Source organism: Rattus rattus, chromosome 17 (assembly GCF_011064425.1).
Source record: "Rattus rattus isolate New Zealand chromosome 17, Rrattus_CSIRO_v1, whole genome shotgun sequence".
In the NCBI taxonomy this organism is placed as follows: Eukaryota; Metazoa; Chordata; class Mammalia; order Rodentia; family Muridae; genus Rattus; species Rattus rattus.
In genome coordinates, this window is record NC_046170.1 from 36,981,174 (window position 1) to 37,006,022 (window position 24,849).

The 24,849-nt window shown below is 50.6% G+C and overlaps 1 protein-coding gene and 1 pseudogene across 1 annotated transcript in view; both read left to right on the forward strand.

Moving 5' to 3' along the window:
* Cmip (c-Maf inducing protein) overlaps positions 1 to 24,849 on the forward strand; it is a 205,635-nt gene that overhangs the window by 74,324 nt on the left and 106,462 nt on the right. The gene's annotated exons all lie outside the window — the stretch shown is intronic.
* LOC116886458 lies at positions 10,150 to 10,847 on the forward strand (annotated as a pseudogene).

Here is a 24,849-nt window from a genome sequence, read left to right on the forward strand (position 1 = left end):
CAACTGGTCTTGAGAACACCCAGAAGAAGCCAGCTTCACTGGCACATGCAGCCTCAGGAGAGCACAGCTTGTTTTACTGTTCCCTTCAGCCCTGAGGATCGAGCTATACCACTGAGCTACACCCCAGATGTCTCTTTACTATTTATTTTGGATAGAGGTCTTACTAAGTTTTGTAGGCCGGCCTTAAAACTTGGCATCCTCCTGCCTCCGTGTCTTCCGAGTAACCTGGATGACAGGCCTTACGCAACCAGGCCCAGCTACTTCTGTTTTAAGTTACCCGGCCTGTGAGTTTTTCTGGGGACAGCTCTGGAACGTGCCGGTTCACTCAGCCCTGGTTCTTCTGCTGCCTCCCGTGCCTGGTCTTTTCCCCCTTGGGTAGTGCTGTGTCTGCCTGCTTAGTGATGGCTCAGAGTGGGTTGGGAGACGGTGGCCTTGCAGGGGCTCGCTCAGCCGGCTGTCTGACCTTTGCCTCGGGATCCTGGGATCCTGGTTCACTGGGTTCAGAGACTCTCCATCCCCCTCCCAGGTCTCAAGGTCTGACTGTGCCAGGGTTTCTCTTAGGCTGGCCGATTCCAGCCATGCCCTTGGTAGGCAAGCAAAAAAAAAAAGAGCTGCCTGACTGAGGAAACCTGTTATCGGTTTGCAAATTACTACTTGGGGGCTGGTCGTTGAGCTCACCTGTGCCGCCCTTTGCATTTTGCTTACACGGGTCTAGCCCACCCTCCCGGGTGAAGCCTCAGCACTTCGGGTGGCTCTGGTGTGTCCTTGAAGCCCCGTGTTCTCTGGGGTGTTCACAGTAACCCGAAGACGAGGAAATGGAGACAGGGGAGGCTTAGATACGTCCAAGGTCACAGCTCACACCTGTTTGAGCCGGGCTTCAAAGTGGAGCTTCAGAGTTCTGCGCTCACCGGCTTTATCTAAATTTATGCTGACTGCAAAAACTTCCTAATTATTAGACGCCAATAAAGCAGTTCACCTTTGGACTTGGGTAGAAAGCCATGCTCACGTGTGCGCTTGTGTCAACATAAGGCTTTTACACACACACACACACACACACACACACACACACCCGAATGACCTCTCCCGTCAGGCCAATAAATTGAGAATTGAGCCCGACCAATGGATGACTAGCTCGTTTGTAACCTCTTAAGTCTCTTTTTAAGTCCTGCTAATAGCTGTGAGCCTCCCCAGGGACTGGGGCCGGCTGCCCTCTGTCCGCTCTGTCCTGCAAGCTGCACAGGCTTTGTGGAGTTAGGGAGGGGAAACCCGCACGGTTTCCAGTATGAAGTGAGCAGTATGCCAGTGGGGGCTTCCAACCCAGGTATCCTGGGTGACAGGGGCTGGCAACCATCTTCCAGACAGGATGGGGGTATCCTGCAGCGGCACTGGGGATGAGCGTCGGGTATTTCAGCCCATGCACGTTTCTGTCCCCTTTCCCATCCTGCACTGCCTAGCCAGTCTCTCAATGATTAACCGTGAGACCTTGGTACCGCGTGTCGCCTCCCAGCGACAGGCAGTTCATTGCTGGCAGTAATGATTCCAAACACACTGCCATCCCCCCACCCCACTCCCGGGGCCCCAAGGCCTCTGCCCCTTCTGAGCTTCCTTTGCTCCCTACCTATTTCTTCTTAGAAGTCATCTTCTTAGACCTTCACGTCCCGACCCTCTAAAAAGGCTGCCCCCTACCCCCGACCCCTGCTCCATTTATTTCTTGCTTCCTGCCTTAGCACTCCAGGTGAACAGGCTTGGTGTTTTTATTTTGTCCCTGTCTCCTCCCACTAGGAAAGCTGGGCTTTTTTGCTCGTCATCCGTGTCCTCCCCACCCCCACCCCGGATGACACATGTTAGGTGCCCGTTGAATGGTTGCGCTGTGAACAACTGAATCGGCAGATCTCTGCGGGGCTGTGCTTGTTGAAGTCCGCCTGCTGAGTGCAGGCGGCCACCGAATGCCTGGCTGCTTTTTACTGATGTCATCCTGCACTTTCTGTGTGGAGGGGCTTACACCAGAAGGCTCTGGAGCACGGAGAGGGGGCATGTCTGTGCAAGACAGCAAGGCCGCTTGTCTGAAGGAAGGGGAGGGCAGAAGTCTTCCCGTCCCTTCCCTGCCTGTCACTGGGAGACTGGGACATGGGGTGAGGGGTGGGGTGGCATTTTTTTTATCTTGCCTCCTGACCCCTGCACCCCCCACCCTGACAGAGCAATGAGAGGTGCCCCATGTTAGCTAACTGCCACTGTCCCCTTTGTGGATGAGTAGGGGCGTTCCTCTAGTCTGCGGCCGCATGTCTGAGTCTGGCTTCCTGCACCTGGGCACGTCCCAGGCAGTCTGTGGCCAGGCTGTGTCTCCTGGCCAGGCCTTTCAGGAATGTGTCTTTGCCAGGCTGGCTCTGAGAATAAGGCTGTGCCTGCCGGGTCATTCTGACTGGTGTGGGAAGGTGCCTGGTGGGCCTCCCCGGCATCCCTCCTATCTGCAATTCTTTGTTTTGTTATTTATTTATTTATTTATTTATTTATTTATTTATTGCCTATCTTTTTGAATTTGTATGGGTGCCTTTGTTGAAAAGCAGTTGGTGAGGCTGTCTTTTTAAATAGACAACCTGCCGGCCTGCAAGTGTGTGTGTGTGTGTGTGTGTGTGCGCGCGCGCGCGCGTGCGCGTGCGCTGTTGACTGAAGGTGTCCTCAGTCTCTACTTTTATTTCATTTTTAGACGGCCTCTCATTGAGCCTGGGGCTCACCATTTTGGCCGGCTCAGCCACCCCCAAGACTTCTGTTTACTCCAGGCATGCACCACCCTGCCCAGCTTTCTGTGTGGGTGCTGGGGATTTGAACCAGTGTCACCTTATGGACTGAGGAGCCACCTGCCCATCCCCCTGCTGATCCCTTTCTAGCTGTGTAGGGATCAGATTTTCCCATCAAGGAATGCTTTTAGGGCCTTGATTTTTTGCTTAAAAATATTTATTTGTATGTAGAAGTTATACATTTTTTTTCCAGTTGTCAGGCTTGGGTGTCTTAATTAGTTAATTAGTGGCTTAGAAAATTGTCCCAATTAGAAAATGTGCGTGTGTGTGCGCGCGCCCCTGAGTGTATGAACATGCACCATGTACATTCAGTATCTGCAGAGACCAGAAGGGGGCATCAGATTCCCGGGAACTGGAGCTAGAGATGGCTGTGAGCTGCTGTGTGGGTGCTGGCTACTGAACCCAGATGTTTTTGCAAGAGCAGACCGTGCTCTTTAACTACTGAGCCAGCCTCTCTAGCCCCGACTACGGCAAGTTTTAAGGTCAAGCAAACATTTCTTGTTCCTAAAAAATGGATTCAGCCGCTGTTGATCTAGAGTTGGTTTACTGTAAACAATGGGGTGAGGGGCCCCCAGTTAACTGAGTCGCTCCTGTTTCCTGCTTCTCCTCGTCTTTCAGTCCCCGCTACTGTCTGTCCCACACGGTTCTTCCAGGACTCCTGGGGACTGTTAGGGCCCAGGACTCACCGGCCTCGCTTTGACACGGCGCTATTTTGCTTATTCCACATTTACAGTATTGTTTGAGTTGGATTCTTTCATGAATTCAACCCAAATGGTGAAGCACAGAGAGGTCAAGCCACTTGCCTGAGGTCACACAGCTAGATGGAGAACCACTGTGTAGTGGCTCCTCTCCCTGTTGACTGTGCTAGACCAATGGAGTCCCAGGGCTACTTTTTTGGTGTTTTTATTTTATTTTATTTTATTTTTTATGGAATGCTTTTTCTATTTTTTTTTTTTTCCCGGAGCTGGGGACTGAACCCAGGGCCTTGCACTTGCTAGGCAAGCGCTCTACCACTGAGCTAAATCCCCAACCCCTGCTTTTTCTATTTTTAAAAGAAATACTAGCAATATTTGTCTGTCTCAAAGAAGAGCTAAGTACGAGTTGGAGCCGTGGTAGAGCCACCAGCAAGAAGAGATGGGACACGTACCTCACGGTGCACCGTGCTAACACCCTAAAACTCAGAACCCGTTGCTATATTCCTCAGTGCTTTCGTCAATTGTGTCTTTATTTCAGACGGCCAGTCAGTGTTGTAATTGATACTCGATTGTTAACAAATATTTTACCATACTCCCCTGTGTGAACTGAGATCCGAATGAAGCAGGCTGAGGAGTTCTCACAGCTACAAGACATCTCGCATACCTATTCCTCCGAACCGTCAAGTTGGTCCGTGAAGGTCAGTTCCCATGTCCCAAAATCTGGAGGAATTCGTCTGCTCTGACACTGAGGCAAGAGACCACCAGGGGTCCGTTCCCAGAGATCTGCCTTACCGAGGGTCCCAGACCTTAGAGATGAGTGCCCAGGTTTATTGGTTCCTAGGTTCCAACTCCATCTTGTCTGCAGCATGAACTTGTGAGGCAGGGGCTCCCGGGCAGTATGTCTCCCAGCCTGTATATAGCAGGCCGCTAGGATCAGTTTCCCTGTAAAGACCTGGAATCAGGTAAGTGTTAATTACCTAAAAATTAGCCAAGGAAAGGCCTGTGTGGAAGCTGGGAAGTGGGTCCTTGTCATTCATTGTGGAGGTTAGATGACTTAACCCATCTGACCAGGCCTAGAGCCTGTACCTCAGCGGCCCACTGGTGGTACCCGGCACCATCTTCTCCTGAGTCCATGCTGTTTGTGTACTAGGGTCTGAGAGTTGAATGTTCCTTTTGAATTTTTGTTTATTACTTTTATAAAACCGTGATAAAATGCACATACTATAGAACTGATTGCTCTCTCAGTCTTTCTCTGAGACGGCTTCACTGTGCAGGCTGGCCTTGAACTCATGATTTCCCCTGCCTCAGTCAATTATAGGTGTGCCCCACCACATCTGGCTACCATGTCTTCCCACAAGTCTTTCTAAGCCTGTAGGTCAGTCGCTAATTCTGTTTGTGTCATTGTAGCCCTGATCTCCGAAACTTCCAAGTTGTGGTTATTAGCACAGCCTAGGGCTGCTGCCAGGATGGGCTCTGAGCTCATGACCTTTGGGTGAAGTGGGTGGAACCTTCCAGAGGCAGAAGCTATGAGGTGTAATAGGAGCCTTTTAACAGGCCACCAACCTCCCATTTTACAAAGGAGAAAACCTAGCAGACTGACACTGTCTAGAAAACAAGCTTTGCAGACTTTATTGTATCCAGTAGCACACATGGGTCTGACATTAATGTATCCAGTAACACACATAGGTCTGACATTAATGTATCCAGCAACATGCGTAGGAAGTCTGTCTCAGCAAGTTTTCACAAGGGATAACCAACACTTGCTTAGGGCAGATCCACAGCAGAGTAGTGTAACCCATACCCATGCCCACACACTAGGCTGCTGTCACTGTCCCCAGTTCTGTCCTCTTTGACCTGCCCTGTAGGTGTGGTCACATGGCGTGTTGGTTCTCTTTGAACCTTAGGTTCTTGAGTAACTGATTCTTTAAAAGAAACGAGCCAGAGACCTCAGAGCCGATGGGGTAGGACCTGGTATAACTTGCCCACCATCTTAGTTCTGTCTGGCCTTGAGAGCATGAGTCTGGAGCTGAAAGCACAGGGATAGCATAGCATTGGTAAGGACCCAGGTAGTGCTGAGATATACTGAGGGTGTGTGTGTGTGTGTGTGTGTGTGTGTGTGTGTGTGTGTGTGAGAGAGAGAGAGAGAGAGAGAGAGAAGGAGAAAGAAATACACAGACACACATTCAGAAAGAGAGGCATAGACAGAGTCAGAGAGAATGAATTTGCAGATACCAAGTTAGTCAGAAGTGACCGATATGGGGTGTTTGAGCAAAGTTTAGCAGAGGCATTAGACAGACGTGAAGTGATAAGCCATCTCTCGCAGTATTCTTTTTCCTTTTCTCTTCCCAAGACAGGGCTTCTCTGTGCAGCCCTGGTTGTCCCAAAACTCGCTCTGTTGACCAAGCCAGCATAGAATTCAGAGACCTGCCTCCCTCTGCCTCCCTCTTCGAGCTGGGATCAAAGGCCCTCGCCACCATGCCGGCTCTTGCGGTGTTCTTAAGTGACAGCGAGACTCTGAGGTGATGAAGAGTTGTGTGGGTGAAATGAATGACAGGGAGACATGACAGGAGGAGCAGAAAGCAGGCTCAGTGCCATGGGCAGTTGGCAGATGTGGCATGCATGAGCATCTGCGAGGCGGGTACAATAGATCAAGTGTTCTGGACAGTGGTGATCTAGCAGTGTCCTGTGCTGGGTTGGACAACTGCTCTCCCCACCCCACTCCCATCTCCTCATATCCTAAAACATTACCCAATTAGGTAGATAGATGCTCTTCTCTCTGTAACTGTTTTACTGTGGGAAACCAGATATTTGGGTAGCTGGAGTGCTGCTCTTGAGGAGGCCTCAGGAGTAAATAATGCTAAGCTAGGGCTGAGTGTGTCTGGCTCTCGGGAGGGTACCCAGCGTACTCCATCATCCCTATGGGCGGTAAGGAAGCAGAGACACTGGAGAAAGACACAGGGAACTAGCGATGGTGGCTTGCGTGTGCACCGAGGTAAGGCAGAGTGTTCACTGGTCCACATGCTGTGTGTTCCCCATCGTCTGTCCTCCCTGGTGAGTCTGATCTGGGCTGGATGCTCCCCGTGTATTCTTACCTCTAAAAGCCCAGGGATTCGATACCTACAGCTCAGAAAGAGCCTTGTGTTGGAATGGAGAAGTCTCTCTCGCAGGGGACCTGAGTTCTATACCTGGTACTCATGGAAAACAAAGTTGGGCATACATGAACTCCCAGTAAACCCCAAGTCTCCAAGAAGGACAAACAAAACAAGGTTGGCTCCTGAGGAATGACAAGTGAGATTGTCCTCTGAATTCCACATCTATTCATACATGCTTACACACACAGGTGCTCTCATACACTTGCAGGAATGCACGAGCGCGCTTACACACACACACACACACACACACACACACACACACACACAGATGGCAGAGAGGTGATTAGATAATGGTTTTGTGCATTTCTTTAAGCTTTGCGATGGTGATATGTCTCTGACAGTTCAGCCAGGTCACATTGGTGTTCTGTCCACTCCAAAGAACGTAGGAGAGTGGCCTCATTCCAAGAACCCACAAGACGGCATTAAGGTCACAGCCCACACGTGACATTAGAAACCCAGACTGCAGCGATCTCTTGGGCAATAATAACGCGCCTATTCCTCTCACAGTCAAGTTGATCCCTTCTACGGCCATTAATTTTATCGCTGTCCCGTGGAAATTGAGTCCGCTTCCAATTGAAGTAAAAGTAACAGTGTCCTTCCGCTCTTGGAAACCCGGTCTATTACGGCTGATACCATCACGCTGTTTACAAGTTCACTGTGGGTCAGACAACAGTGTTTATATTCATACACACAGGAAATTCGATTAGACAGCTGGCAAAGAACACACACTGGTGAGACGTGACTACCCCGGGGTTCAGGCAGCCCGGAATCTCCAAATGCTGCATCAGGTGGGGATCCCCCCTGCTATCGATGATGATGCAGTCTTGTTCACAGCACTGTTGGGGGCAGCCACCAGGGGAAAGTCCTTACTATAGCGATTCTCTAGGCAGGCGCCCGCAGTCACAGAAACCCTGTGAGATTATTTTCTCAACCTCAGCCGGGTCGGTACCCTATGGTGAGAAGCTTCAACCATTAGCCTGGGGGTTGGTGACGACGTTTGCAGGGCCCTTGGGGGAAGGATGTTTTCCTCTAGGGTTGTTTTGGAAATCCAGGTTGTTAAGTCATTATTAGACACGCGAAAGAATCAAGAAAGATGGTTTGTTTGCTCAGGAATGGTACAGCAGTCTTCTTGCTTTTGGAAAACACTTTTTTAAATCCTGATATAAGACCTCAGGGCAGGGATGGCTCTGGGTGAGCCTGTTTCCCTGACCTCTTGCTTACATCACCTGGGTGCCGGCCCTCCCCTCCCCCCACCCTCTCCACTGTTTCACACGATGAATGAACTTCTCCGGTCTAGATTGGAGCAGCAGGCTGTTCTTGCTAATGCTGACCTCTGCGCCTGCTTTCCTCATTCGAGCCTCACCCTCTCCCCTTCTGAGTTTTATGGCCAACTTTGAGGGGAACAGCGAGAGCCCGTCACCAGTGGTTGGGCAGCGGGATAAGCAGTCTTCCCAGTGGGTTGTTCCATTTGACGTTTGTTAAGTGTCTTAGTTCCCTGTCTCTGGAGCTCAAGGGCCGGAACCACATGTTTACTAATCAGTCTTTGGCTCTAAGCAGTGTCAGCATAGAGTAGGAAGCCGCCACCCATTGGTACATCTATTATTGACTTTCTTGTGGACAAATACCCCACCAGAAGCGACTTACAGACAGAGGGTTTGTTTTGGCTCATGTTCTGCAGGGGGCAGGGGCGGGGGCAGGGGGGGGGGCAGGGGCGGGGGGGGGGGGGGCGGGGGGGGGGCAGGGGGGCGGGGGGCAGGGGGCAGGGGCGGGGCGAGGGCCGGGAGGTTCAGTCGGTCCTGGTAGGGAAGTGGAGGCAGCTGTTCACACTGGGTCTGCAGCCGGGAAGCCTGAGGATGAGTTCTGATTCTCAGCTGGCTCTCTCCTCTCTGTTCAGACCTGGCTGCCAGCTCACAGAATGTGCCTTCGTTTTTTTTCCTGTTTCTGTGATAAAGTACTCTTCTTACAAAAGCAACTGAAGAAAGCAAGAGTTTATTTTGGCCCACGGTTCAAGGCTGCCGTCCTTGAGAATTGGCAGTGGCAGGAATGTGGTCACTTTGCATTCCAGGTCAGGGAGCAGAGAGACAAAAGCTGGTGCCCAGTCCACCATTTTTTTTGTCTACAGTTCAGAGGTCCCAGCCCAGCGAATGGTGCCACAGTGGTCCGGTCTTGTCACCTCAGTCAAATAAAGATGATCCTATACACCCATGCCTAGAGGTTCATCTCCCTGGTGATTCTAGATTTCTTCTGGTGGATGCTTGAGATTAATCCGGATTAGTGTGCTGCCCACACTCAGGGTTGGGGCTTCTCACCCCAGTTAACCTAGACTAGAAAGCCCCTCACAGACACCCTACAGGTTCAATCCCATACATGGGTCAAACCAATGCTATTCACCACAGTGTGTAAGGAGGGTTACAGATGTCAATGGATGGGCCGAAAGCAGTTCTTAGTTACTCCAATAAGACGGCATTACCGAGGCTTCTGATAGAAGAAAAAGTTTGTTCAGGGCTTACAGGTTCAGAGAGCGAGACCCTGATCGCGATGACGAGGAACATGGCGTCAGGCAGGCAGGTGTGGAACTGGAGGCAATAGCTGTGAGCTTACATCCTAATGCACAGACATGAGGCAGAGACGCAAACTGGGAATGACACAGGCTTCGTAGACCTCAAAGCCCACCCTGAGTGAGACATCTAGGACAAAGCCACATTTTCTATCCTTCCCAAACTGTTCCTTTCCCTTGGGACCAAGCATTCAAATATATAGGACTTTGGGGGCCATTCTCATTCAAACCACCAAGGAGAGTAACCTCTACCACGTTGAGAGGTCCCAGTGCTCAGCGTCTCTGTCTAAATGAAGAAACAGAATGAGAGCCAAGTAGTTGACCACCATGACAACCAGGTGATTGAGACACCAGCCTTCATATGTGGTCAGAATGCCCCGGGTACAAGTCTACCTGCTGAGGGATTCTGTCCCCTCAATGTCCATGTTCCCTCAAACCTCAAATATTCCTTATTTTGTAAGTTTTGGGGTTATTTTGCTGTGTGTGTGTTCGAGCATGTGGCACACATGCGTGTTTATGAGTACCGCATGTATGTGGAGGCTACAGGCCAACCTCTACATCCTTCCTCCTTTTTTTAAAAATTGTGTTTATTCATTTACTTATTGTTGGGGTGGGGTACTCATGCCATGATGGGCGAGAGAGTGAGCACACTCTCGTCTTGGACTTGTGAATTCTCCATTCCTGGCCTAGGCAAGGCGCCCTTTTATAGGTCTGGGAAGGAATATTTATCTAACCTCTGCCTAGTGGAACTCTAAGCCAACTCAGGTGCTCATGCCTGGTTCCGTGGCCATCCTTGTCCTGAGCAGAACAGGGTCATCTCCACCCTGGTTACATCCAAATGTCAGATGACCGATAGAGATCCCTCTTCAGGGGCCCCGTAAGAACACGCAGTTACACATATGGCTCTTGCCAGGAAGGACATCACATTGACCCCTGATTTTGATGTTCAGGGCCACCCAATATTCCACCCCTGGCCTCCCAGATTCTGTGAAGCATGCGTAGGGTGCCTCATTGCAGAAAGGCAGTGGGACTGGATGTGCCGGGAGGTCAGAATCTTGGGGTGAGTGTCTGACCTTGAGCTCAGATAGGCCAATCACTTCCTCAGTGTCTCAGTTTCTCCACCTAGAGTTGAGGTGAGGATAAAATAATTCACTGGATTTCTGGGGACCCCATGACTTCAAGATGACATCTCTCATGCCATGGAAGGAGAAGAAGCTCATGGAGGTTAAACTTGGAGAGCTGCCGAGCTGAATATCAATGCAGGATTTCACCTCCAGTGGCATTGCAGGAGCCTTTCTGAGAGGGTGTGACCAGTATTACAACAAGTACCATCAATGTTCAGAAAGGCAGCATCAGGGATTAACATTGTACTGACAGCCTACTTGTTTTTTTTTTTTTTTTTTTTTTCGGAGTTGGGGACAGAACCCAGGGCCTTTTGCTTGCTAGGCAAACGCTCTACCACTGAGCTAAATCCCCAATCCCAGCCTACGAGGTTTTTAGCTACTGCATTTCGTACAAGGAACTTAAACATGAGCGGTGACACCAGTACCACTGAAGAGGGGTCACTGTGGAGAGGGCACTGCATGGGCGAGCATAACCGCCTGGCCCGCTCCGATCTAGGAAGAATTCAACTGGCTGAATCTTCATATCCTGATCAAGAGTTAGTGTTTAATAAAAGGTGACTGACAGGTTCCAAAAAAGAAAACATTCACTGTCTGAAACCTGCATCTGGATCAAGATGGGCGAGCTTGTCCCTGCCGGAGACAGGTTCCTGTTTTACTCAGGGCTTTCCTTCTCAGGAAATAAGTAAACATGACTCATTGTTTATGCAATTGACACCCACCCCCCCCGTGTTGGGAGCACACACCCATCTTTAATTCAGGCACATGTGAGGCAGAGGCAAGTGGATCTCTGTGAGTTCCAGGGCAGCATGGTTTACATAGTGAGTTCGAAGACAGCCAGAACTACATAGCACATAGTGAAGATCCTGGGGGTCGTGAGGGGAGGGAGGGAGAGAGACTTTGACTCCTGTCACCTTGTTGTGACCCCTGAGTCTTCACAGCGACAGTCCATCTCCACTTCTGCTTTCTTCCGAAAGAGGAAGTACACCAGGCTCTTACCACTAGTATAGCCACCCTGAGGAAAGACACTTCACATCCTAGCCGGATGTGGCTACTTTAAGAAGCTTTTAAATCGCACCCACTCAGCACAAGAACAGTGTGAACAAGCCTCCATCGGGAAATCCATTTCTCCTTTCTTGTAGCCCTTGGTTCCCTGGATTGGTCATGGGTGGAATTAAGTGCTGGCCTTGGCCCGGGTCAGCTGCCTCGGTCCAGCCGTCATAGGCTTTGGACTTACTTCTGCTCTGTCCCGCACAGTCAATCCAAATTCACAGGACGGGTTTCTAAGTCTGTGTGAGTGTCTTTTACACAAGAGGAGGAAGTTGGTCCTTAAATGGCACCAGGGGTGGAAAGTTACAGACATGGAAAAGGAAGGGCTCTTACAGCCAAGTCCGCAGCGCCCTGTGAGGTGGGTGCTGGCACACGAGGGCTTTCAGAGAAGACGTGGTGCTGCTTGAGCTCAGGGTGTGTGCCTCAGGCGTGTGAGCCCTACTTGTTGGTGAGCAAAGCATTTCCAGGCTCTGTGAGTGTCCCCAAACCACTTCCTTTTTATTGTGGCTTGGATCCCGGAAGCCCCCATTTCTGCTTTGGGTGCAACAGGCCGTGGGGCCTATGCAAGGGATATTTGCTCCAAGTAAAAGTAATTCAGGTGTATGAAGCCTGATTTAAGTGCATGTGTATACACACATACATTTATAATGTTCAGTATTGTGTATACATGTGAGTGTGCATTATACACATATATTTTTTTTCTAAAAAAGATTTATTCATTTATTATATATAAGTACACTGTAGCTGTCTTCAGACACACCAGAAGAGGGCATTAGATCTCGTTACAGATGGTTGTGAGCCACCATGTGGTTGCTGTGATTTGAACTCGGGACCTCTGGAAGAGCAGTCAGTGCTCTTAACCACTGAGCCATCTCTCCAGCACCATACACATATATTTAAATGTGGAATATTGTATATGTGCATACAAACTGCATATGCACAGAGGTTGCACATGTATGTATATGTTTAGCGGTGTGTGTACAGGCACACAGCATGTGCATATTTTGTTTTTGCAGGGGTGTGGTGTGTATATACATTGATACACATGTATTGCACATTGATATGTGTGTAGGGTGTTCTATGTGTGCATATATGAATGAGTGTTAGTCTGTGGATATGTCGGTGGAGGCATTTTGTATGCTCATGCGTGAATGTTTATGTAGATGGGGGGTGTGTGTGTATGTCTGTGGAGGAACATATGAATGTGTGTGCTGTATGCATGTGCTGTGGTGAATATGTATGCCATGTATGTGCCATATATGAATGCATGTATGTGTAACTATGTGTGGATATATGTGTCATGTGTGAATGTGTGTGTGCCAGGTGGGTCTGTATATGAGTGTCTACGAACATGTGTGTGCCATGTATGAACATGTGTGAACGTGTGTTCCAGGCTGTACTCCCGCCCCCTGAAGCTGGTATTTCCCATGTGGTACTTTACTCTTTAGATTCTTTGCAAGACAAAGTTCAACTCCTCATTTTCCAGTCAGCAAATCCAAGTTTGGCTCAGACGTTTTCATTCTCCACGCCGACCAAGTCCTCTTGGCTCCCTAGACCTTTAGACAACATTTTGCTGGCACCCTAAGAGCCTCCCACTTGCACACTCCTAGACCTCTGCAGGATCAGGCCACCAAAAACAATCTCTTCTTTTCCTGTGTCCTGTCGGAGGCCTCCCCACCCAGCTCCTTGACTGTCTCATCCTTGAAGACAGTGGTCCCCACTGTTTGATTTCACACACCCATCATCCCTGTGCTGGGTGAAACAGTGAGGGCTTGCCCGTCCGACATGAGCTCGGGGCTCCAGCCAGGCAGAATCCAGCCAGGCAGAAGAACAGAGAGTTGGAAGGTAGGGCTCTATTGTACCCCTGGCCGATCAGTTTCTGTTTAGCCCCCCACCCCCACCCCCTCAGTCCTTGGAATTGTTTCTCTGTGAAGGTGGCTTTTACCCACAAGGGACATGATTGTTAACCCCACAGGCTGGGAGACCTCTGAACAGATTTCCAAGTGTGGTGACAGTCTGGGTCTCAGTTGAATGAGAGTGCACGGGGTCCCTACATGCCTGTGAGAGAACTTCTAAATTCGTCTCCGACGGAGTCACACCCTCACTGGAGGCAGATCTAGTGAAGGCAGGAGAATCCAGCGTGACCTACATTGGCAGGAAATGGGACGAGGCGGTGGGTGGGTGGGACGTGGCGATGCTCACGGTGGTGAGTAAAGGCATCGGGGAACATCCCAGCCAACAGCCGGGGATGAAAGGCGTTCGTTTGGTTTATAAAAGACTCCAAGTTCATCCTTACAAGTTACATATATTTTGTAAACTCCTGTAGGGGACTCCATTGCCTGAGCCGAAGGCAGAGAGCCAGAGCTCAAGGCAAGAGGGAGAAGGGGCCAAAGTCTGGTTCTCTGAGTGAAGGGAAGGCGTTTTCCTCTGTGACTCGGGGGGAGGTGGTGGTATGGTGGTGTGGTAGTAGTGTGTCTGGGGTTGGGGAGGCCCACAGGACAGGGTGTTTGGCTCACGATGGTGCAGGTGGAGGATGGTTGGTTGCAGGGTACACTGTCCCCTTAGCAAGGGGAAGAGAGGATGTGGCCAAGGGTGGTTGTGTTCCTGAGGCTTGGTGAGGAAGAGACAGTGTCTGAGTCACAAGTCGTTCATTGGTTCCTGTCTTCCTTTCTTCAGCTGATATTTACAGGGCAGCACAGAACGGAATAAAAAGCCCTGTGCTTCCAGTCCTCAGAGTGTTTTCAGACCAAAAGAGATGGAGACCATGGCAGTCAGCCGGCGATCAAGGACAGTCAGTAGGTTGTCAAGCACAAGTTCTGTTTGCCGATCATGTACCTACCTGCCCTGCCCAGTCCAGTAACCATGGGGCAGGGTGAGGTGGGGCACACAGTAAGTCTGCCTGTGTAATTAAAGGAAAACAGACAGAGAAGGTGCAATTCAGACTCATAAGCCTCCTTTCCAGGGCTTCGAGCTCCCTGTAGGTGCTGTAAGTCAGATTGCACCATGTGGTACCAAGCACCCCACCGTGGCAGAGTTCTGCCTCATAGCGCAGACCTGGTACCAGGCTGCAAAGGCCCTGTTTGGTAGGGCACTTGTGATCATGTGAGATTGGGTCAAGACTAGCACATGTCCCTTTATAATGTGGGAGAGCCAAAGCCAGTGCCGGGCCTCGAGAGGCGGAGAGGAGCAGAATGATTGGATGGCATAGGCGAACAGTTTCCTGTGCCCAGGGAAGAGTTGTGTGGTAAGGCCTAAGCTCTGGAAAGATCTGGAGAGACAGAGAGGAGTGTGTGGTTGAGTCACAGTTTAGGGGCAGCCAGTGTGGGCTATATGCAGTGTGTGGTACGAATGAGGGAAGGAACTGCAATCTTCTTTTTTTTTTTTTTTGGTTCTTTTTTTCGGAGCTGGGGACCGAACCCAGGGCCTTGCCCTTCCTAGGCAAGGGCTCTACCACTGAGCTAAATCCCCAACCCCGCAAATCTTCTTGAAGGAGAAAGACACCTGCCTTCCCTGCTCCTGCCGCCTCCTGGCCTAATGGTCTTTGGCCATCTCTAAGCACCCTGGTTCCCTAGGTAAAGGGTCCCCTTGGCCAGAGACAGATGCTTATAGGATGGCAAGGCTGGACCTCACTCTAAGAAAAAAAAGCTGAGGCTTAGGAGCACACCATTTGAAGAAGGAGGAGAATAAAGAAAGAGGGGGTAGTCTCCAGGGCCTAGAGCCTCAATACTGTCCATACGAGGCCCAGGAAACCAACCCAGGAACATCTTTCTGCCATGGATGGCAGGCAGAAACAGGTCGTAGAATATGGGGACATAGTGGCTATATGGAGGCTTTAGATCCTGGGCCCTCTTGTGCATCAAGGCCAAATGTCCTGGTGGGGAAGGAGCAGACATGGAACTCTGCTGTGCCCTCACTGTTACCTGTGTGTTGTGACTCTGATCCCAGCCTCTTCTGCAGCCCTGGCATTGTGAGACTGCCCCAGCAATGTTCTTGGGTGAAGGGATTTACCTTGACCCGTGTCTTACGTGGCACCCTTCATACTACAAGGCCTCAGCGCTGTGTCAGTGGCATTTCATATGCGTTGATCCATTTATCCTCTCGGTCTCCTGCCCCCTTGCGGATGTGTTAATGAGTGCATATGTTGATTTGTATGTGGGAGCATGGGTGTTGTGTGTGGGTGTGAGTGTACCCATGTGTGTTTGCATGAAATACCTAGAGGTTTTTTTTGGGGGGGGGAGGGGGTCCTGGAGCTTGTAGAGTAGGCTAGCCCAGCTGGTCTGTAAGTCCTAGGGATCTTGCCTGTTCTCGTTTCCCCAGTGCTGGATTCTAAGTGCACACTTCCACGTCTGGCTGGGATGGAGATTTGAACTCGGGTCCTCATGCTTGCCTACCAGATCTTAACTCATTGAACCCTCAAGTATCCCACTGGTGTCTGAGCTTGCCAGTCTTTGGTGGGATTTGAATCCAGGACTGTTGCTTGGGCCTGTATGCTCAGCTGCTAACTTTTTTTACCCTTGGCTTGGATGAGAAAGGGCAAGGTCATGATTGGATTGCCTGTCAGCACTTGGGTGGCAGAGGCAGACAGATCTCTGTGAGTTCAAGGCCAGCTAGAGCTACACAGTGAGACCGTTGCCTCCTAAACGGAAAAGCCTAGGATAGGTGGTTAGCGAGGAGGGATTCTCAATCACTCAGTCATCTCTCCAGCCCCAGGGAAGAGGGATTCTTTGACAACCTGGCCAATACTTAGTCTGAATCAAGACCCCAAAGTGCAGGGCTTTGTGGGGTGCAAGAGCTCAATGCTTGCCCATAAGCTGGTTGCTGATTCCTTGGGCCTATGGAGTATTGGCTGGCCCTCCCAAGGCAATGATTAACCCTGCCGAGTTGGTTGAGCTGTCTGCAGTAGACCTTTACCCTGGAGAATGGCAGCCCTGCCAATGTGGGTGTTTCTCTCCATCTGTTCTTTCTTCATCTCCCTTTTATTACCAGGCCAGGAGCCGGCGGGGCGGGCGGAGAGCCGCTAGGAGACTCGACAGCTGACTTCACCCACTGCTCCTTGCCAGCATCAGTCAGCCCTGCCCTGAGATCCCCCTCGCCCCAAACCTCCCCAGGAAACCCACCCTATATAGAGGATCCTGCAGGGATGAGTCTGTTGTGTGTATGTGTGTGTGTTTGTGGGGTGCTGTAGAGTCACTCCCAAGTATACTTCACTGGTCCCCAGGGACCTCCTTGAGACCTCCTGTCTACTTCTGTGGACAAAGGCCAGCAGCCACAGGGATAGCCTTGGCTAAACCTGGTGGGTGAGGAGTGGAGGAAGGTAACAGAGCAAGGGTATGGTCTGGCTGCCTAGCAAGGCATGGGGTACTGCCAGCTCCCTTGAAGGTCAGTGGGTATCCTCTTTTATGTTGAGAAACCCCATATGCGTGTGTGTGCGTGTGTGCGCGTGTGTGCGTGCGTCCATGTGTTTAGATGTTCATGTATGCTCATTGGTATACACACACACATGCCTGTTAGGGTGTGCATATGAGTGTACAGTGAGTCTGTTCTTCCCCATTGGACACAAGCAATCAGCACATGCCCATGTTAGCTCTCTTTGCCCTGTCCTTCCACCTTGGTTAGGCGCCACCATCTCCAGCTGCTTGTTGTGTGGCCTGAAGCCACTCATGCGTGCACAATGCCTCCTCAATGTCCTCCTCATCCGTGACATGGAAGCTTCCAGACAGCTGCTGTATACTGCGTTGACGAGACCGGAAGGTGGACGTGTACTCTACTTGTGACAGGGGTCCTGGAGAGGGCGGTGGATAACTGAGTGTGTATGCCCTGTCCTCTGCCGTATGGGAGGGCGGCAGGGAGTTAGTGGCTTCTCTCTGTTTATCTGTCTCTGCTTTGGTTCTGTGGCCATGACAGCGCTGGATGGAACAGTGTTTGAGGGTCTTGAGTGTCAGTGAATGTCTACCTGCAGCAATGTCATGTGACTGCCGTTGCCAGGAGAGGAGCTAGCTGTTCATGCTTCCACAGCTCAGCCTGTGAGTTAGCAATGACTTGACTAGAAAGCTGCTGGCCGGGGCTGCGAGAACCCTGGCTTTTGGTCAAACGCTGTACTGAGGTGAAGCAGCAGTCCAACACCTTTCCCTGGGGACAACCCTAAGGCCGTCCGAATTTGCCCAGAAGAATACAAAGAAAACCTGAGCCTTATTTGCCCCCCACCCCCCAAGCTCCATCAGTGACATCCAGAGGGTTCTGAGTAACCACGGGCAACGGAAAGCCAAGAACACCGGGAGTGTTTGCTCCATGCCACTGTTTTCTGATTAGTCACTCCTGGCTAATTAGCCAGTGACAAATGGGACAGTAAAGCTCTGAAAATACCCATCAACCATCTAGAGTCCTTGCGCCACACGGCAGACTGGGCCTGACCTTTGGTCCTGGGGACAGACATCTGGAGGTGAAAGTTGAGCAGGGCATGTTGGGTAGCAGTTTCAGGTAGATGCCTCTGAGACACACATGGGCCTTGCGTATGGATTGCCGCTTTACCATCCTTCCCTTCCGACAGTGTGTGGAAGCAGTGACGTTATCTGTGGCTATTTTGTGGCTCAGGCTCGCAGAAAATTCTGAGCATTGGTGACTTAAGGCTGATGTAACAAAATTCTCCCAAGCATATCCTCTTCTATCCCTGGGGTGGGACAAGTCCGAAATGGGTCTCGTACGCTGAAGCAAGATGGAAGGGTGTCCCTGTACTGGCAGTTATCAGCTGCAGGCAGTGCCACTGCGGGGTAGAGGGTGGGGGAGGTAGGATTGTGGGTCCTTTTCTGTGGGCAGAGTGGTCTCTGCTTCTTTAACGTGTGTCTGTGACTTCACATCACTCCTGGTTCTTCCTCTCTGTCTCTTTCTCTCAGGGGCCCCGAGATCACCCTGATAATCAGGCCTCTCCCTTGCTTGTTTCACACCCACAGAGGCCTCCTTGTCACGTTAGACAGATTCTGGGGAATAGTGAAAGACCATTGTTGAAGGGCAGGTCTTTCACCTCATCCCGGAGGCATTGGTCCTCAGGAAGAGGAGCCAAGCAAGACGTTCTCCCGCTCCTCACCGCCCATCGATGTTGCAGGTTTGGCTTATGTCCTGACTTGCTAGATCTAATAGGCAGGTTTCTTACTGTGTATCCTCTGGTCCAGAGCAGGAGCTGAGACCTCAAAGAGGGGTAGAGGGCAAACAGAGTGTTGGCTGCGTTTCTTTGGGTGGCCCAGTCCCCAGGAGGGGCAGGAGAGGTCCTTTCGAGACAGTGATCCATCTACTGCTGCCTGGGGAATGAGGAGGTGTTGGCATAAAGGTGGGCTGGCGAGTAGGAATTGCCAAGGTCACTTGCTTGGCTTCTAAGAATCCAGGACCCTGAGCCTGGACCTCGATCCGTTTGTTAATGGAAGCTATCTCTATCTTTCCTGATTGTAGCTTTCGCACCCAACTCTACTCTTTTGGAAGGTGGGGGTTTGGCGATCTCCGGGCACCAGAGTAGGTTAGGACTCTGGGAGATTCACTGGCCTTGGCCCACAGCGATGTGGGAAACAGGCCTCTGGCCTCTGGGCAGCCATTTGCACTGAGGAAACCCTGGCTCAACATGCTTTCCTCCTGCTCATCCAGAAAGGGCAATTGTTTTAGACTTTTCTGGTGAACACTCTATATTCTCTTACTGCCCCGACTGGTGCCAGTCTCAAACAGGGCAGGTGACTGTGACACATGGTGGCTCCCTCTGGCCCAGTGATGGGTGAGGTTGCTTGGGCCAGCAAGAAGACTTGTCGCTACAACCTAGACAACAGAATTGGACATGCACCCCAGCCTCAGTCAGACAGACACACCATGAAGGCCTACCATGTTTGCTCTGTGGGCAGCACAGCCAAGATTCTTCCTTGGAGTGGAAAAATCAAAGAATGAAGGATGAGCTTCGAATTAGCAAACAAATCACCGGAGGGAGGGCTGCCCTCAGCTTCCTGCGCTAGAGCAGTGGGGCTTCTTGGGGACCCTTTGTATCATGGACCCACATCCCGTAGCTGTCCAACACCCTTCTAGGCATCAGGGCTAGTGTGCAGGCATCTCCAGTGGACTGAGAGCAGAAATGTTCTTCTCCACACCAGAGTTCAGTCTCCAGTAAGGAGGCCAGGCCACCCAGCACCGGCCGTGCCATGGCTCCTGTGCTCTCCGTTTAAGGCATTGACAATAACACTTGATGGCTAGATTATCTTTTCTTTTAAAGATTTATTTATTTATTATATCTAAGTACACTGTAGCTGTCTTCAGACACACCAGAAGAGGGCATTGGATCCCATTACAGATGGTTGTGAGCCACCATGTGGTTGCTGGGACTTGAACTCTGGACCTCTGGAAGAGCAGTCAGTGCTCTTAACCGCTGAGCCATCTCCTCAGCCCCAGATTATCTTAATTGTCCTCTTTGCTGAGGTAAATGAGAACAGTGACCCTTGTGTAAAAGCCCCTAAAAGTTTACATCAGGGGTTGGGAAAGTGTTCGGTGTGCCTGAGGACTCAAGTTTGGTCCCAAGAATCCATGAGAAAAAGTTGGATGTGGTGGCTTATGGTTGTCATCTCAGTGTTGAGGAGACAGAGATGGCAGGATGCATGGAGATGTGTATTGGCCAGGCAGCCTAATTGAGATCAGGCCAATGAGAGACTCTGTCTCAGAAAACAGTGTGGACGGCTCCCGAGGAAAGACAACTGAGGTTGACCCCTGGGAGGGAAGAGAAGAGAAGAGAAGAGGAGAGGAGAAGAGAAGAAAAGAGTCTTTCAAGTACAGTTTCCTTTGAGAGAATTTAGTTTTGTCTTTGAATAACAAGTACCAGCTGTGTGATTTAGCGTTAGGGCAAACACTCCCTCCACAAGGCACTCCTGCTAGTTATCTTGCATTCACTTAGTCTGAACATATTGAATGCAAAGGGGAAGCTAACAGATATTCAGAGAGGTGCCATGATATGTGCATACAGTGTGTGCTGCCATGTTCTCCACTGTTGTACCCAGGGCAGACATCAATAATCAATCGCTGCTCTTTCCCATAGAGCCATATCTTTCCCATAGATGCAGCTGCTGAGTCCCTCATAACACACCTCTCCCAGGAGGCTACTTCTAGGCATATCAGAAATTTGAAGACACCCAGAGGGATGAATCTGTCTGATTGCATTTATTTTGATTTTCAAAATCTGCCTTCTGGCCCAGGACTGTCACTTTGCTTCTCATTTTCCTTAGTCATACGCTTCAGTAGATATTTTCTACCATTGGTTACTTTCCTGACCTGGGTAGGCCGCTTCAGTTTTCCTTAGGCTTCAGATCCTGTCTGTAGGGTAGAGATCACCTGACTATGTGGGCAAAGCTAATAATGGTGTCGCCAGCCCAGCTGGGGCTGGGAGCATCAGGTCTGGTACTTGTCATGATCAACAGGCCCTGGTAGTGAAGTCATGGTGGCTGGAGCATGAGGTAGTTGGTCATCCTTTATCCCCTCATCAGACTGATAGACATTTGTCCTAAGTGCACAGTCTCCTTTTATGGACTCCATCCACATTAAGATTGGATTTCTTTTTTCCTTTTCTTTTTTTTTGGAGCTGGGGACCGAACCCAGGGCCTTGCGCTTGCTAGGTAAGCGCTCTACCACCAAGCTAAATCCCCAACCCTAAGGTTGGATTTTCCCACCTCAGTGAACTCAATTGAGAAACTCACTCACGGACATGCTGAGAGATTTGTTTCTGCAGTGATTCTAAATCTTTTGTCAAATTGACAATCAAGAGAGACGATTGTAATGGCAGGGTCTCTTGCACCCTTGCATGGGGTGGGAACCCCTTCCTGTCCTGGTTCCTCACCTCTGCAATTGGTGCTTCCAACTGTGGACTGTGACCCCACAAGATTCCATCTCAGATCCACAGCATCTGATGAAAGCCAGAGGGGGAGAGAAGCTTCCTCAGCACAAAGCTTTAAGAAATGTTTCTGATGCCGTCCTGTTCCAGTGAGTGGCAGGGAACAGAATTGGGACCAGATACCTGGAGAGTTGATGCTCTCCCACCTTTGTCCACTGGATAGACAGGATCCTCCCATCCCAGCTAAGGAGATTTCCTTCTGTTTTTTTTTTTTTTTTTTTGGGGGGGGGGTGGGGAGGGGGCAAGGAGACAGATGGTGACCTGCCCACTACCTGGCACATGGTACCAGACTTGGGGCCTAGAATCCCAGCCACAAGATACCCTGACACAGTGATAGATAAGTAAGGGCCTGCTCTGTAGGCAGTAGATGGATCAGGCATAGAGCTGGGAGAAAAGTTATCTGGTCTACCTTGGCTCATAGAAAGAAGGCTGGGCTGTCTCTGGGCAGGTGGTTTGATAACTTCTGTGCCCTGCTCATGGGTTCGGCGGGTGACTAGTCTCCAGTTTAGAATGGCCACGGTCATGGCTTTAAAAGCAACTGACAGTGGGTGCTTAAGTGTGTGACTTAAGCGCATCTCACTTGTGGAGAATTGGTCTTCCAGGTGCATCACTGTCTATCCAGGGTCCCGCAGCTTCCCGGTGACATAACCACTCCGACGCCAGCTAGGAGACAGTGCCGCGTCTCTTTTGGATGTTTGCTGGAATCTTCCATGGATGAGTTCAATGCATGCAGTGGCAGGGGAGGAGCTGTGAAGTAAGGCTGGAATTGTAAAATCTAGGAGGGGGTGGTTTGTGTTGTGGGTTCCCCCGGGGAGAGGGCCTTCCCGCCTTGGGGCTCTATGGCAGGGTTGTGGTTGGGAGATGAAAACTCTCTGCAGACATAGTTTGAATGCTTGTCTTCTGGCTGGTGGCACTATTTTGAGAGGCTGTGGGACCCCTTTGGTATGAGGCCTCACCAGTACAAGTCAGTCATGGGGCAGGCCTTTGAAGTGGATTGGCTCACCACTGATTTTGGCCTCTTTTCTTCTCTTCTTCCTGGTCTACAAGCTTCTCAAATTTTCCATCCCCCTACTTCCACCCACTGTCTTTGCCATGTCTCGCCCACTATGGTGGACCATGTCTGTTGAACCTTCAGTTTCGAAGGCTTCCCCTCAGGTATTTCTGTCAGAATACCCAGTGTCCATGGAGCCCCTCTGGCCTGCCCACCTCCATGGTAAAACATTGACGTCTTGCCCTGCTGAGCTCTCCCTGTACCTCAGCCTCCTCAAGTCTACAAGTCAGTGGTGACACCCCTCTGTGGGACAGGCAAGCGAGACACTGACAGCCGGGAGGCAAATGTGATATCCAGTGAGCACAGAACCCCAGTGAGCACAGAATACATCAATACAGCCTTGGCATCTGTCACGGTACCTTCTCCCCTATCTAGAGCCATTCCTAAAGAACACAGAGAGACCTGCTCCAGAGGACTCCAGAAATGGGCATTCCCCCTGTGGCTGCCGTCCCATCATGGATGTTAAAGGATCTGTCCTGTCTTTTACATCATGGAGCATGAATCTGATGCAGGCTACGATAGTAACGGGTACACGTGCAAGTACTTTGGCCTTTTGTCTCCTTTGGACACACACATTCGAGTCTGAGGTCGTGTTTTCACGTGTAGTACTAGGGGAATTGTGGGGGGTGACCCAGTATCTATCTCCATTACCTGTCTTTGTGAGACCACTATTGTTTACCATCCCTATCGGCTGACCCCAGCTGCTCCGTAGCTTTGCCGACCCTTACTAGTGGCTCTCAGTTGGTGGCCACCCTAATGATGTGCTGTGATACTTCATTGGGTTTTACTCGGGCATTGGTGGTGACGGAAGGAAGCAGGGCTCTACAGGGCAACAAGATGTAGCCATGGCAACAAGATGCCCGTTTCAGAGGATGAAATAATTCTCTTAACAGACGGTGGTGATTGGTTGCACAATCGGGTGGGTGCGTGCTTAATGCCCCTGAACTTGGCACTGAACAAGTTGAAGATGGAGGTCTGGGGATATGGGCCTGGTGGCAGAGTGTCACCTAGCACTTGCAAGGACATTGTCAGCATCGCTTAAAGCAGGCATTGTGCCATGTTGGGGTGGGTGGGAGGGGTGGAGGCAGCAGAATCAGGAGTTCAAGGTCATCCATCCTTAGCTATGCAGTGAGCTCAAGACAGTACCAGAGCTACACCAAGCCCACCCATACACACACATGCAGGCACGCACGCACACACACACACACACACACACACAGAGAGAGAGAGAGAGAGAGAGAGGGAGGGGGAGGGAGGGAGGGAGGGAGGGGAGAGAGAGAGAGAGAGAGAGAGAGAGAGAGAGAGAGAGTTTACAATAAAGAACTGGTTTGTTGTGTGTTTTCCTCACACTCGGAAAGAAAGCTTCTCACAGGAGAATCCTAAATAGAGGGATGGGTCTTCAGAATGCTGGCCAGTGCTTCCCCCAACTGGCAGGCTCCTGGAAGAACAGATCGTGTGAGCAGTTTCAGCCTAGAGGTCAGGAAGTGTGGACCTCAATGAGGTGGCTTGGTCCTGGAATCAGAGTACAGAGAGGGACAAGGAATACTTGACAGGCTGTTGTACTGGATAGACTTTTCCCGCTTTCGTAGCCAGTGGAAGCTTTTCTTCTTTTTCTTGAAGGGTTTCACTGTGCCAAAGTCCAGAGAGCTTTTCCTGGAGGTTAGGTAGGGTATGGGGCCTCTGCCTGATATGCTAAGGAGAACCGTCTAGAATATGGCTGCTAGAGGCCAATGTGATATAGGGGAGAGGTGCCTAATCTAAAAAGGGCTATGGAGCATGGAGTAGACAGGAGTGAAAGGCCTTGGGCCTCCTGGAGACATTTTGTAAGAATCAGGGGCATTTTAAAAAGTGGTGGTAAAAGACACACAGTATCAGAGTTAAGACACAGAGTATCAAAGTTAGGTCTTTACTTCTAAGAGCGCGTGGCTCTGTGGCATTTCATTCAATCTGTTCCCACTGAGGTCCCGAGCGTCTGCCACTAAATGGGAATGCCCTGTTCCTTCTTCCTAGCCTTGCTGGTTCTTTTACTCTCTGTCTCTGTGAATTGACCCACTCCAGATATTCTGTGGAGAATCAAAGGCCGTTTGTCCTGGGTGGTTGGTTGGTCTCCCTGAGCACACTGTCCGCCGTGTCCAACCATCTCGGAGCATGCATGTGCCACGCTCTTGGGTCTCGTGGCTTGGTGCTATTCTATTGGGTGTATGTGCCATGTGGCCGCGTCCATCTCATTGTCAGTGGCATATATGTTACCTCCACGCATTGCCATTTAATATGGAATGTTGCAAGAACAGAAGATCTGTCCTCTGCTTCTTGTCCCCGGGCTCCTGAAAGCGGGGTTAAGGATCACACATAATTCTATCCCTCACCTCCCGAGGCACCTCTACCCTGGCTTGGGTAGCCACTTTGCCCACGTCACCCTGAGGATGATGCCCTGTGGATCCAGGCCAGCTCCCACTACCATGAAGCTCCTGTGTCTACAGTGCCTGCACACAAGCCAGTCCCTTAGATTGAGTGTGTAAAGCACAGA